Here is a 15,845-nt window from a genome sequence, read left to right as displayed (position 1 = left end):
GCGCAGCATGCAACCTCATGGGGTTACTATGCAGAGGTGTAGTTGATCGGCACAGAACCCAGAAGTTCTTGGCCATCACTGGAGTAGCTTGACCCACTATTTCCACAGCTTTCACAGAGACCAATCAGATATCATATATGCATACTTACATTGTGCTACGCTGGCCCAATATGAGTATTTAAAATAATATATCATCCCTGCAATTCAACTTTAACAATACATAATAAAGAATATGATATTTTGGGGTTCCAGATCACCAGCCAGCCAACAGTATAAAAACAAACAGTCTTTATTTTTCAAATAACAAATATTTTTCAAATAAAACAGTCTATAACTCTGGTGCAAAAAAATAAAAATAAAATAAAACTTCAGCTCATAACCAGTATTATTTTTTTTTGTTGTGCACCAGAGTGATGGACTGTTATATTTGTTTAATTTGTTATTTGAAAAATAAAGACTGTCTGTTCTTATAATGTTGGCTTGCTGGTGATCTGAAACCCCAAAATATCATAACACCTGCTCCAGGGGTCCAGAAAAGAGCCCGGGCAGCATCTAAGTAGCCAAACAGCCCATAGCCCTCTCACAACTGTGTCCTGTCCCACTCAGCACCTCATGGACCCTTGCTGGATGCTTTATTACAAGCTCTCTCTTACATGCTGGCTAACTCTGTTCGTTACCTGTAACTGTAGTGAGGGTTGGAAAGCTCTTTCCATCCCAAAATGTCTCAGAGCCTCTGAATTCCAGAACCCATATTAGGACTTAATAATACTGGGAAAACTGCAAGTCAGTTTTCCCCCTTTACCAGATCACCCTGGAAGCCCATACCCTGCATGGGTGAGAATCCCTGAGTACTCCACACTGTTCCTTGTCATGCGCCTTAAAGGGACCACAGCCCACACAAAGGAGACACATACCTCCTATCCAGGACCTAAGCCCAGAGTCCTGTACAAGAGGCATAGGAAAACATGTAAAAATACATTTCTTTTAATTCAGTTTTTAGTTTTGGCGACTATAAAGAAGAAAAGTACATACAAGACGGCATTTTTTCTATTCTTTCATGTGTGTAAAACTGTTATTGTAATAGAAATCGCAAATTTGATACTGGGTGCTGTTTTCTAAAGTTGCAGTGGGGTTATGTTTTGTCTTTAGATGCTTTAGACCAGAGGTCTCCAAACTATAGCCCTCCAACTGTTGAAGTACTGCAAGTTCCATCATGCCTCTGCCTCTGTGAGTCTTGCCTGTGGCTGTCAGAGTGTTACAAGGCCTCATGGGACTTGCAGTTCCTCTACACCTGGAGGCCCATAGTTTGGAGACTCCTGCTATAGACTTGACTCGGCTTGTAATGGGGCTTTATGTGTTTGTTTCAACAGTGGATTTGAAACATTTTCACACCCTTATTTGAGGCTTGGTCATGCCAGAAAACATGGGTTGATGTTTCATATATAATGCTTCAATATGCATTTTTGAAGGCACTGCATTGCACAAAGGTGGGGACGAGACCTACCGAGCATTGATTTCCTCGTGTCAGTGCATTTTCATTTTATGGGGCAATACTAAAAGCAATGAAGATGCTGAAGAGTCCATAACATAGAAAGTAGACTCCCCAATAACATCTTATTGTTAAAATATGCCTTCACACCAGGGGCGGACTGACAACTCATGGGACCCCGGGCAATAGGGTATCATGGGGCCCCTGGGCAATAGGGTATCATGGGGCCCCTGTGTCCTTGCCCAAACTCAAAAAAGCCTAAGAAAAAGGTACCAAGGGCATCTCATGGGGCCCCCTACTGACCCCGGGCCCTCGGGCAGTGCCCTAGTTTCCAAATGGTCAGTCCGCCCCTGCTTCACACAAAATAACATCCTTATAAGCATGTAGGTACTTTCTTCTATCTGAGGTCCTGAAAGAGATGACGTCTTGAAGTGAAAAGAACAGGAACAATGACAGAGTCAGAGCAGGAGCTATGGACTTTGAAATTGTCACTATCTCTGTTACCTATTTTTCTGGAACTGTAACAACATATCAATGATGAGTTTGTGGTTACGAGAACCTCAAGGAAATCGCATGGTCAAAGAGACCATGTGATATCCCTGCCGGCCAGCTTTTAAAAAGGTGCATGCACCTTTTTTCTGCGGGAAACACAGGCAGAACATCCATTCAAATGAATGCTCAGCACACAATAGTGTGAACCTAAGTCTACTAGTCAATAGGTGTCAATAAATAGACTTTTACAATACTTTGTACCTAGCAGCATCTGAAGCAATTCTGATTAGCCCTTGATAAAAAAACTTTTGTTTTAAGATTCCTTAAAGGATTCTTGTTTGTTATAGAAATATGATCATGGCCTCTTCTTCTCTACATCATGCTAGGGGCTAAATAGTGGCAAAAAAAGAAAATGAGGTCAGAGAGACAGGCACAAGCTGTATTTATTTAGTTATTTTTATTATGCACTAAAGGTACAGGTCACTGCTTAAGCAAAATTACCATTTCTAGATTTTATTCTGTAACAAAGAAAAACTATACTTTTTGAGTCCAATTCCACTTTAAAGCGGAGTTCCACTGAAGAGTGGAAGCTCCGCTTATTTGCCTCCTCCCATCCCCTCCACTGCTATATTTGGCACCTTTTGGGGGGGAGCAGATACCTGTTTTTGATAGGTACCCGCTCCCACTTCCGGCTCAGTTCGCCGCAGCGATGTGAGTCGGAAGTTTGCCCCATTCCTCCCTCCTGCGGTCTCCTGGGAACTTTCACAGTAGTAATAGTAGTAGATGTATATTGATGATTTTTCGAAAATGAGGATATTGTTTAGCGTCAGCCATTTAAGCCATTCTAACACCATTTTGAGGCTGATATGCAGGTCACATTTTGGGTGATCCTATGTAAAGGCCAAGCAGTGCTTCTTTTCCAATGTCTTTCAATGCTTTCCTCCACAATTGCCCAGCAAGTTACATTTGTGCAGTGCACAGATTAACTACTGTCATAAGAAATGCATTCACAGTCCAGCTGAATACACAGACAATGATTTTCTTGTGCTGTGGACATTACAACTTGTGTAAAGCCGCTGCAATTTAAAAGAGACATCTGCATCAAAGCAACAAATGTCATTTCATTCGGTGATATGTTCTTTACAACATCTGGTTCACTTATAGTACACTGGTATCAAACTACTCCCTGCATTCATCTGAAAAATGCATTCTATGAGAGTCTTAAAGCAGTCATGTGAAATATTGACAAATGTTAAATTCTTTTACCATATGTAATTGACAACAGCTGTGTTTGTGCATATCGAGAAAAACTCACAAACATGAACTTTTTCCTTCTACAGCCCGGTTCATTCTGATTCATATTTTCTACAAACAAAGGCCTTTGATATGCAACAATGCAATACGTGTTCAGGTTCCTTGCTTATTTTAAGATCTTTTATTTACCTCTTGATGTCTGTAGGTCGTTGACATGCCGTTTAACTCTTCTAATCCTGTTTACACAATTGTTGCACAAATTAAAAATGTGCTCTTGTGGATAACATTAGCATTCTTCAGAATAATTCATCAAAAGCCTGAAACAGAGCTTACTTTAAGATGTTTGTTTTAGTGTTGTTAAGTAGAAAGCAATGCACACATTAAGTGCAAATGCCTGATTAAACAAATCCAAATAAGTGATGCCAATGTGTGAGCAAAACTCAAAAACTCTGAACGGTTAAATATTCTGTTTAATTGTCTTTGGACCAAAATGGTAATATGTAAATGAATAAACATAGTAGCACTACGATAAAAGGGTATAGAAACCCTAATTATGACTTTCTTTTTGTATTAGTGTTGCTAAGTAAAATGCCATACACACATTAAAGTGATTGTAAAGGCATTTTTTAACCGCTTTCCGACCGCCCTATAGCAGATATACTGCTACAGGGTGGCAGGGGTGCGCAAAATCTGGTATATATACATGATTTTTCATTTCTGGGTAGGGGCGTGCGCGAGGAGTGCGCACTCCCTACCCGCGCCGCCATTCGCGGCCGAGGCTGGCAATTACTCGCTGGTGCCCGGTGATTGCCAAGCATCTCCACCATGGAGGAGAACTGTATGTAAACAATACAGTTCTCCACCCTGTGAGCTCGTGCACACTGATTTGGATGGCTGTGCACAGCACAGCCATCCAAAGCAGTGTGATTACAGTGAAGCACAAACACACAGACACAAGCAAAACAGCACAAAGCTCACAGTTAACCCTTTGATCAATTACTCGCCAGCGCCCAGTGATTGCCGAGCATCTCCAATGGGGAGGAGAACTGTATGTAAACAATACAGTTCTCCTCCCTGTAAGCTCGTGCACACTGATTTGGATGGCTGTGCACAGCACAGCCATCCAAAGCAGTGTGATTACAGTGAAGCACAAACACACAGACACAAGTAAAACAGCACAAAGCTCACAGTTAACCCTTTGATCAATTACTCGCCAGCGCCCAGTGATTGCCAAGCATCTCCAATGGGGAGGAGAACTGTATGTAAACAATACAGTTCTCCACCCTGTGAGCTCGTGCACACTGATTTGGATGGCTGTGCACAGCACAGCCATCCAAAGCAGTGTGATTACAGTGAAGCACAAACACACAGACACAAGTAAAACAGCACAAAGCTCACAGTTAACCCTTTGATCAATTACTCGCCAGCGCCCAGTGATTGCCGAGCATCTCCAACGGGGAGGAGAACTGTATGTAAACAATACAGTTCTTCTCCCTGTAAGCTCGTGCACACTGATTTGGATGGCTGTGCACAGCACAGCCATCCAAAACAGTGTGATTACAGTAAAGCACAGACACAAGTAAAACAGCACAAAGCACACAGTTAACCCTTTGATCGATTACTCGCCAGCGCTAGGTGATTGCCAAGCATCTCCAACGGGGAGGAGAACTGTATGTAAACAATACAGTTCTACACCCTGTGAGCTTGTGCACACTACTTTGGATGGCTGTGCACAGCACAGCCATCCAAAGCAGTGTGATTACAGTGAAGCACAAACACACAGACACAAGTAAAACAGCACAAAGCTCAGTTAACCCTTTGATCAATTACTCGCCAGCGCCCGGAGATTGCCGAGCATCTCCAACGGGGAGGAGAACTGTATGTAAACAATACAGTTCTACTCCCTGTAAGCTCGTGCACACTGATTTGGATGGCTGTGCTCAGCACAGCCATCCAAAAGAGTGTGATTACAGTGAAGCGCAGACACAAGTAAAACAGCACAAAGCACACAGTTAACTCTTCGATCAATTACTCGCCGGCGCCCGGTGATTGCCAAGCATCTCCAATGGGGAGGAGAACTGTATGTAAACAATATAGTTCTCCTCCCTGTGAGCTCGTGCAAACACTGCTTTGGGTGGCTGCACAGTAAAACACAGACACAGGGACAGAAGTAAAACAGCACAAAGCACACAGTTAACCCTTTGATCACCCCTCATGTTAACCCCTTCCTGCCCAGTGCGATTAGTACAGTGTCAGTGCTTTTTTTTTTGTACTGATCACTGTATTGGTGTCACTGAGGATGTCAGTGACCCCAAGTCAGTTCTCCTCAGTGTCAGAATGCCCGCCGCAGTCCCGCTATAAGTCGCTGATCGCCGCCACTGCTAGTAAAAATAAAAAATAAAAAAATTCCAGTATCTATACTGCCATTTGTAAACACTAAAACTTTCACATAAACCATTTAATTTACACGTATTTGGATTTTGTTTAGCAAAGACACGTAGCAGAATACATTTTGGCATAAATTTATGACAAAATTTTATTTTTTTTTACTGGACATGTTTAATAGCAAAAAGTCAAAAATATTGGGGTTTTTTTTCAAAATTGTCTGTTTTTTTTTTATGGTGCAAAAAATTAAAAAACACAGGTAATCACATACCACAGAAATAAAGCTCTTTTCGTGGGAAAAGAAAGGATGTAAATTTAATTTGGATGCAGCGTTGCATGACCGCACAATTGTCAGTTAAAGTAATGCAGCTCCATAACGCAAAAAAAGGCCTGGTCAGGAAGGGGGGTAAATCTTTCCTTACTTGCTGCGATTGACAGCTGCAGAAGCCAATGGCTCCCGCTGCTGTGTCTGAGCCAATGAGGAGGCAGAGAGCCATAAGAGTCGCTGCTGTCATGCACATCGCTGGATCAAGATCCAGTTCAGGTAAGTATTCAAGGGCTGGGGGAGAACTGTGAGGCTTTGTTCACACCTATGCAGTTTGCTTTTTGTCCGTTTTGCAGTGCTTTTCGCAGTTCATTCTGCATTTTTCTACACGCGTTCTTGTCGCGATTCTGCCGCAATATGCGTTTTTTCAACTCTCTTTTTTTTTTAAAAAGTGAATTTTTTTTTTGCTGGGCAGAATAAAAAAGCAAAATGCGGAAAAATAACAGCAAAAACACACTACCGTGCTGTTCAGCAGATTCTCCTTTAAACTCTATTGTATCAAAAACGCTGCTTTTTAATTTTAAAAAAAGTCCATGAACCTTTCCAAAAACGCAGCAGCTTAAAAAGCATAGGTGTGAACATGTCCCATGTGAAACCATGTTAAATGGACTGTAGTGCGTTTCTGCAAAAAGCACTAAAAAAACACATTGGTGTGAACGGAGCCCAAACTGAAGGTATTTTATCTTCATACATAGAATGTATGAAGGTAAAAAGAAACCTTCAGGTTTTGCAAACACTTTAAATGTAAATGCCTAAATAAACAAATCCAAATAAGGGATGCTTGTGAGTAATCAAAACTCTAAATGGTCCAATATTCTGTGTAAAGGTGGTCATACACTGCTTAACATTCAGTTGGTTCAACAGGGATTGTCAAATTTCACTCAGTGTGTTGAAGTCCCTGCTCAATACATCAACAGATCATTTGATCGACTTCTGCTTAAGGGACATGTTGGAAAACCTTTATTGATCAGCAGCTGCAGCCATTCAACTGCATTCACTGATTGGTGTATTTTGATAGCTACTGCCAGAATACAGTGCCCTGCAATGGGTATACCTCCTTCCACCTCATTTAAGTGTATGAAGGAATTTGTTTTTTTTTTAGATTCAGCCACTGGCTGTATGAAGACAACCTTACAGTGGATTGCTGGCTTTAGTGTCTTTGGATCACAATGGTGCTATGTAAATAATAAGAATATTAACATTATGATTAAAAGGTATATAAATCCTAATTATGTATTTCTCTTAAGCTGGCTATACATGGATCAAAATTCGGCCAGTTCAGCAGGGACCAGATAGATTTCAGTCCATGTATGGGCAGGCTGGTTTTTACAGAAGTCAATCTATTAGCTATTCGACTTGTGTATAACCAGCCTGTTGGAATTTTTTCTGAATCAGTGCTGTCAACTATAGCTGGCGGTGCTGATCAGTGTATTCTTACTGTGAGGAAGCTGCCCCATTGCCAGAATACAATAGCTCAGTAGGAGAGATTCCCCCATCCACGTCAAGTGTGTGGATGAGGGAATAAAATAATTTTCTTTTGTTCAACCCACTGGCTGAACAAAAAATAAATTGACTCATGTATGGCCAGCCTTATTTGGTCATTTTGGTTTGTTAAATATATAATAATACTAATATTAATATTAATAAAAAATTTATTTTATATAGCGCATTTAAAGGTAACTTGTCAAAGAAAACACAAGAAATACACAGGATAAAATAACAGAAAAAGGGACAATTAAATGAAAGCTTGTCTAAAAAAAAAAATTTAGATTTGATTTGAATGAGTTTTGAGAAGATGACTCTCTGATGTACAAATGTGTAAAACCAGTTAGTTCATACATGGATCAAAATATATGACTGAAAGTGTTTTGCTATGTCTGTGTGATAAGTCCAAGTTTGCTCAAAATCATAGAGTAGAGGGGGGTGTTTGTAGTCTAAAGCAGGCTGTACATGATTCATCATTTTTTTTTCTGTTCAATCAGTGGTTTGAAGGAAAAAAAAGAACTGATTCGCCCACCCCCACATTCGATGAGGAATTACTCCAGATGAGCTATTGTATTATACTGGCTGGAAACCATTGCAGCCTGATAGTAGACAAGTCGATCACTAGATCTACTTGTGTAAAACCAGCTAGTCCATACATGGATTGAAATTTTGATCCATGTATGGCCAGCTTTGGGTGTCAAACTACTTTACTATTTAGTTTGCAGAGTGAGCATTGATGCCCTAGGACAGGAAGTGTGTTACTGGCAGGATCAACATGTAAAAAAAAACGAAAAAAGAAAATAAAGCATCCACCACATCTATGCAATATATTACAGTTTTGTTCGGTTTGGTTTTGGTTGCACTTTAAGAACACTGCTGTAATCTCAACCGGTAACCACCACTATCATACACTATATTAATCAGGGTATCCTTTTTATTAAATGGCATATACAAGTTTGTTTTTTTTTCCCAGTACACAATATGAGCTTCATTTATTTTGCCAGGTATGCCCATAAGGAATAAATCACCAGTTTAGCAGTTGGTTAACTTGCAAATATATTTACGTTTTAAACCTAAGTGGTTGCCGGTTCCCCTACTGTTTTAGTTAGCTAGGAAAACAGTTCTATCAAAGTAAGTATTATTTTAAAACCTAACTTCCTGTGCAAAATATTCCCTTGTGTTCCATCAGTCTGCCTCTCTGATGAACTACATCGTTTCTTATAAACTGTCCATGCTCCATAAATTTCCAGGCATAAAGACTATTACTTTGCCGGGCAAATCTGCTGTGCATTGTATCCCTGCTTAGCCTGTCTTTAACTGTTGCAACGGAGGTGTAAAATAATTAATTAATTCCGCTAAATATTGATATTATGGATTAGCTGGATTAAAATTGAAGGACATGTTTCACATACAAGTCTTCTTGGCACAGGGTGATCATGTATATTTTTCCTTTATGTAAAGAGAATTGGCATATGCTGTGTAAACAGAACCTAGTTAAAACACATACACAGAAAGTTTACATGAATACATAAGCAGATCTTTACTCAAGTTTGCCTCAAAGTGTATGCAAAGCCAAAATGTTTGTTTGGTTTTTGATAGAAGATGGAAGTCATCAGAGCTTCACCTTATCCCCTAAGCTAAGGGAAAATTCCCTTGCAAAGGGAAAAGCTGATTTGCCTTTAGAAAATCAAACCCAGAGTATCTGAAGAGAGATAATATCTGCTGTGCTCTGTAGTGAAGAATGTATATAACTCTTTATACATCTATATTTATCTATTTATAATTAATTATTTAAAAAGTATAAAGTAAGTATTATTTAAAAAAACCCTTATAGTTTCCTTTAAGGGTTCCTCTGTAAATATTTTTTATGAGTTTTTAGATATCTTATGGCATTGGATTACCCTAAACATATGATGACAATAGGGATTGGTTGCCTGACAATCTGTTCCAATGGCATAATCCAACCTTCAAAGCCCCCAGCATGCCACAAATATTGTTTACTTTTTTTTAGTTTTTCTTTATATTTATTATTTTCTTTCATATACCCTTCTTGGTATATTGTGCTACAACACAGCGAAATGCTTCTTAAGCATTAGGATAAATTGACACTTAAGGATGGACTGCAGGCACATTTATTTAAATATATTCCTCAATACCCAAATATGAAATAAATCCACTTTGTAGCAGCGGCATCATCACTGTGCTGTACATAACCTGTGATGAGATCAGATCCATGCACTACAGGCTGCCTTCAGAAACTACAGTTGGGTGGATACAAGACCAGTCACATCGCACAAGGAAAGAAAAAAGTCACAGAAGTGGTTGGTTTTTGATGCAGGAGACTTGCAAAGAGGCAAAATGCAGGAGGAATGCACAAGAACACCAACATTCAAATAAAAATTTAAAAAAAAATATTGGCTTAGCCCAAATCTCATTCTAAATCCACTTTCGTTTACACAGCTTTCCTAAGTGGAGAGATCAGTACAGGCATGGAACATGTTCTGAGTCCAGGGCAACCAGTTATGTGTTTCAGCCCTATTCATTTTCTGGCCAAGTAAATAAAAGGGCAGGGATCATGGCTGATACTGTTGCCCAAATATGGCCACATGGAAGACAAGAACTTGTTAAAAAGTACGGCTGCTTTGTTTAGTAGTTCATTTTTTTTTTGCAAATAAGTGGGAGTGCTATGTGCTCCTTACTCATTCAGGCAGGGGAAGGCAGTGTCTGGGGGCCCCTTCAATGTTAAAAAATATTAAACATGATTAAAATTGCTACTGCCAAATGGATTTTTTTCTTGCATTGGTACATGTTCTCCAAAGCAGTGCCCAGTCCCCATGTCATTTGTTTGACAATGCCTTGCCTATTAGCCATGAAATTTGCCATTGCTGTTTTTTAACATTCAGCTCCCATAGACTTCAGTGTGGTTTGCATTCAGCTCACGAGCCTCAGTCGTGTTTGGTGAACCCACCCTGACCCAAAGCTTGGTACATTCCTTTCATCCCTATCCCCTGCCAATGCCATTAGTGTCTACTATAGGACCCTGAGAACAATGTCCAAAACCTTATGAAAAAATGATATTGTGAATATACTTAGTACAAGTATTGATATTTATATGCTAAGACAAATATGGGACATTCATACAGAAAATATGTATAGGACTAGTGTGTATTGTATTGCAGTGCTTAAAATGACACAGCCCCCCATCCCTCTTTAATCTATCCTTTCTCTCCTTTTTCATTCTCTCCCACTTTCCCTCTATTCTTCCAGCCTCTCTTCCCCCTTCTCCTTCTCTCTTTCTCACTCCCACTCTCTAGCTCTCTCTTCCCCCCACCTTACCTCCCTCTCATGCTGACTGCTACACTCTATATGCTGTGTTGTAAGTTACCTATTCATGGCCTTTGAACTCTATACACTATGTTGCACATTACATAGTCCTGACCAAAACCATTGTTTCAACATTTCCTAGTTGCAAAGCAATCCTTGTCTAATTTAAAGAAGCTCCTCTTTAGAGAAAACATTTGTAAAGTGTCAGCATTCTGTCTATTTTCTTTGTCAGAAAAAAAATTTAATGGAAGAATTTCATAATAAAAAATGTTAGGGCTGAGATTATGGTTATGTCTGTGAGATGCATGTTTTTTCATTGTCCACTTGCCCTCCTGAGGATTTCCCCCCCTTCCCGACCAGGCCTTTTTTTGCATTACACTGCTGTGTTACTTTAACTGACAATTGAGTGATCATGCAACGCTGCACCCAAATTAAATTTACGTCCTTTTTTTCCCTGACTTGAGCTTTCTTTCGGTGGTATCACCTGTGCAGTTTTTATTTTTTGCGCTATTAAAAAAAAAGACTTACAATTTTGAGAATAAAACAATATTTTTGACTTTTTACTATTCAACATGTCCAGTAAAAAAATTTTAAAAATCTAATGTCATCATAAATTTATGCCAAAATGTATTCTGATACATGTCTTTGCAAAAAAAAAATCCCAATATGTGTAAATTAATTGGTTTACGTGAAAGTTATAGCGTTTACAAATGGCGGTATATATACTGGGATTTTTTTTTTTTACTAGTAATGGCGATGATCAGCGACTTATAGCGGGACCACGGGACTGCGGCGGACATTCTGACACTGGGGGGAACTGACTTGGTGTCACTGACATCCCTAATGACACCAATACAGTGATCAATGCTAAAAAAAAGCACTGACACTGTACTAATGGCACTGGGCAGGAAGGGCTTAGCATGAGGGGCAATCAAAGGGTTAACTGTGTGCAGGGAGTGTTTTACTAGGGGGCGGGGTATGTGTGCTTCACTGTAATCATACTGTTTTGGATGGCTGTGCTGTGCACAGCCATCCACAGCAGTGTGCCTAAGCTGACAGGGAGGAGGACTGTCAGTAAACAAAACAGTCCTCCTCCCTGTCGGAGATCCTCAAAAATCACCAGGCGCTGGTGAATAAATAATAAGACACTACTAAACTACTCGTTCACTCCCTTATTATCTCACAGCTCAACTATTGCAACTCCCTCCTCACCGGCCTACCCCAACACAGACTATCCCCGCTTCAGTCTATCCTGAACTCAGCGGCCAGACTCATCCACCTTACCAACCACTCCGCATCTGCCACCCCCCTCTGTCATTCCCTCCATTGGCTTCCGATTGCCCAACGCATTAAATTTAAACTACTAACATTGACATACAAAGCCATTCATAACACTGCCCCGAATTACCTCATCGACCTGATACCCAAATACCATCCAACCCGTACTCTTCGCTCCTCACAAGACCTCCTACTTTCTAGCTCCCTGGTCTCCTCCTCCCATGCCAGACTGCAGGACTTCTCCAGGACTTCCCCCATCCTCTGGAACTCACTACCCCAATCCATCAGACTGTCACCTACCCTCCTCACCTTTAGGCCCACCCTGAAAACCCATCTCTTCAGGGAAGCCTACCCCACCCTCACCTAACAGCCGATCTCCTCCACTCCTCCCACCACTCCATCCCCCACAGCCACTTCCTCCTGTACTACTATCCCCTCCCTCCTAGATTGTAAGCTCGAAAGAGCAGGGTCCTCGAACCTCTTGTATATTGTTTTGTTACTGTATTGGCTCATGTACTGTCCCCCACTATATTGTACAGCGCTGAGCAAACTTTTTGGCGCTATATAAACGCTGTATAATAATAATAATAATTATGTGTGGTAATGGCATAGTAGGTAGCATATGTCATAGTTCGAGGAGGAGACAATCAAAATCGTCTTAAAAAATTAGCAATCCAAGGATCCCAGACCTTGTAGAACTTAGGCATGAAGTCTTGCAGCTTAGATGTTAATTTATCATTAAATAACATCCATTGTATCTGAGACTTAAGGTGGGTACATACTGGCTGAAAATCGTCAGGTTCAGCAGGAACAGGCCAACTTATAATCAGTGCGTACAGCTACCTCTGCAACAGAAGCTGATCTAACAACCGAGGACATGCTGGAAAACTTGCATCCGATCAGTGTTTGCAGCTAATGGCTGCAAGTGCTAATCTGTTAACCACTTTAATACCGGGCACTTATACCCCCTTCCCGCCCAGGCCAATTTTCAGCTTTCAGTGCTGTCGCACTTTGAATGACAATTGCATGGTCATGCAACATTGTACCCATATGAAATTTTTATCATTTTTTTTCACATAAATAGAGCTTTCTTTTGGTGCTATTTAATCACCACTTGCTAAATAAAACAAAAAACACCTGAAACTTTTGAAAAAAAACACACTTTTCTTCGTTTCTGTTATAAAATTTTGCAAATAAATAACATTTCTTCATAAATTTAGGTCAAAATGTATTCTGCTACATTTGGTGAAAATAATAATAATAATAATTGAATCTGTATTTTTTTTTAAATATTTCTATTATTTATTTTTTTTTTATTCCATTTTTTATTTTTTTTACTATTTTAATTTTCAGCACACTGTGACCAAAGCAATGGAATGTTACCATAGTAACATTGAACTACTTTTTTATTTTTTAACACATTATGATTGCTAATACCAATGTATTTCATTGATATTTGCAATCATTGTTACTGAATGAAACTGATTCATTCAGTCTTTTGTTGTGATTAGTTGTGATTGGGCAAAGCTGATCACATGATACAGATGGGCTGTGATTGGCCCTGTCTGTATCATGTGACTGCCTTGACCAGTCACAGCTAACAGCATAATTGTATACAATGGATGGCATGACAGGAAGCCATCCATTGTATACAATTGACATGTGATCTGCTGTGATTTGTCACAGCGGTCGCATGACACTGGCAATGGTCTGGTGTAGTGATTGCCATCAGCTGTATCCCGTGAACACAGCCAGTAACAGATCTCGCCACTGAGTGGCCCCGCGACAGCGTGAGCGGCTCATCTTCTCAGGATGTCATATGACGCACAGTCACAATGGAGAGTGTCCCGCCCGGACATCAATCTGCTATAGGCCATGCAGGAAGGTGTTAATTATAGTGGAGTGGGTCTCCCTTTAGGTGATCCTTGAAAACTCAGGGAAACCTTCCCCACCTTCACCTAAGAATTGTACTTCAGCCTCCTCCATCAGATCATCCCCTGAAGCTATGACCTTTTGTACCACCTCCCTCTCCTTCTAGATAGTAAACTCCAGGAGCAGGGCCTTCCTATTCCTTCTGTATTAAACTGTATTGTAATTGTACTGTCCCCCTTTATATTGTAAGGTGCTGTGCAAACTGTTGCCACTATAGAAATCCTGTATAATAATAATAATGCCTTTGCTATTGTCTGCTTTGTGGCTGTCAGAACATGTGTCATGAGTATAAATTGGTGCCTGGAAATGCTGGGGGCTTTCCGGTTTGGGAGCGCTTCACATGGATTCATAGGAAGCAAATGTTTTCATTTACATTTTAATTCTAAATCATTAGATTTTTTTGACAGACATACCATGAAGATCTCAGCTGTTCAGATGACACACTCATCTAATATCTGTAGTTAAACATTTTTTGAAGTTCTAAAAGAGCATTTGTTTTACACAATTTTCATTCAAATAATTATTTGACTAGAAGGAAAGGTAGAGTAAGTGAAAATGTTCACATGAAATAGTTACACAAAGAACAGATGTTCAGGAAACCAAAAATGTATTGAATCATATGACAATTAAAATGTTTAAAAGCAAACAGTCAGGTTTCAAGCCAACAGAGTTATCAGAGATAAAAAAAATAAAACAAGTGGAAACAGATTTTTACTTGGAATCATATAATCAATAAAAGTCTAAAACAAACTCTCTTCTTGCTCAATATGTCTCCAAAAGCAGTGTGCTTTCATCCAAGATATCTTGTTGGCAGATTATCCAAAGAGGATGTTTTTAAACCAGAGTGTTTTCAGTATTCTATCAACACAGGATCAATGTTAATACTTGACACTTGACAGCACCTTGTGATATAAGCATACTTATCTATAAACCGTATGAAGACTGCACCTGTGGTGATATCTGGCAAGATTTAAGCCATGAACTAGTTGGTGTTGGCCACAGACAAGTCTTCATTATCTTGGACACACATGCACATTACAGATCCATGGACCTCAAGAAGACTGTGTCCCAAGTGTCTCCAGCCTCAGGATATAGCCTTCTATAGGGTTGTAAATACATGGCCATGATGAGGACACTAAAGACCTAAGGTGCAGGATGTAAACATACAGTGCAGGCCGTGGTCGTTAGATTGAGGGTGGTATGTGTCTGTGGAGGATAGGCAAGGTTAAGTCAGGGAAGGGAAGTTAAAATTACAAGTGCACTTTGCATTAAAGCTCACCTATTTTTAATAAAAACCTATAATGCAAAAAAACATTTTAAAACATTAAAACAAACTAATACTGCTAACTAAATATATTAGCTCATAGGTCCATGGGATACTCTAGACATTCTCTCTGATAATCCTATAGGTATGAAAATATTACTTTGTTTAATATTTCAAATAGTGTACTGAGCTATTTACATGTATTAGCAAAACTTTAAAAAGATAGTATTTGTCTAATTGTGAAAAATGTTAAGGATATTTTTTTGTAATTTCTTACAATAGGCTACCTCAGTGAGTCAGATTACCAAAGACATAGTGGGGTTGATTTACTAAAACTGGAGAAATCTGGTGCAAAATCTGGTTCTGCTGTGTATGATACCCAATCAGCTTCTAACTTCAGCTTGTTCAATTAAAGTGTTACTTAACCCAAAAGGGGAAGTTTTGCTTGTTTACATCCTCCTCCATCCTCTGCCACATTTGGCATTTTTTTTTGGGGGGGGGAGCGGGTACTTTTTTTTGACAGGTACCCGCTCCCACTTCTGGTCAGATGCGCAGTGGCGATCTGAGCCAGAAGTTTGGTCCCTCCTTCCCCTGCAGCCTTCTGGGACACTTCACAG

Source organism: Staurois parvus, unplaced genomic scaffold (assembly GCF_062004578.1).
Source record: "Staurois parvus isolate SC_StPar_1 unplaced genomic scaffold, SC_StPar_1.0 ptg000001l, whole genome shotgun sequence".
Classification (NCBI taxonomy): Eukaryota; Metazoa; Chordata; class Amphibia; order Anura; family Ranidae; genus Staurois; species Staurois parvus.
The sequence above is the reverse complement of the archived record's forward strand: the minus strand, read 5'-3'. Positions refer to the sequence as shown.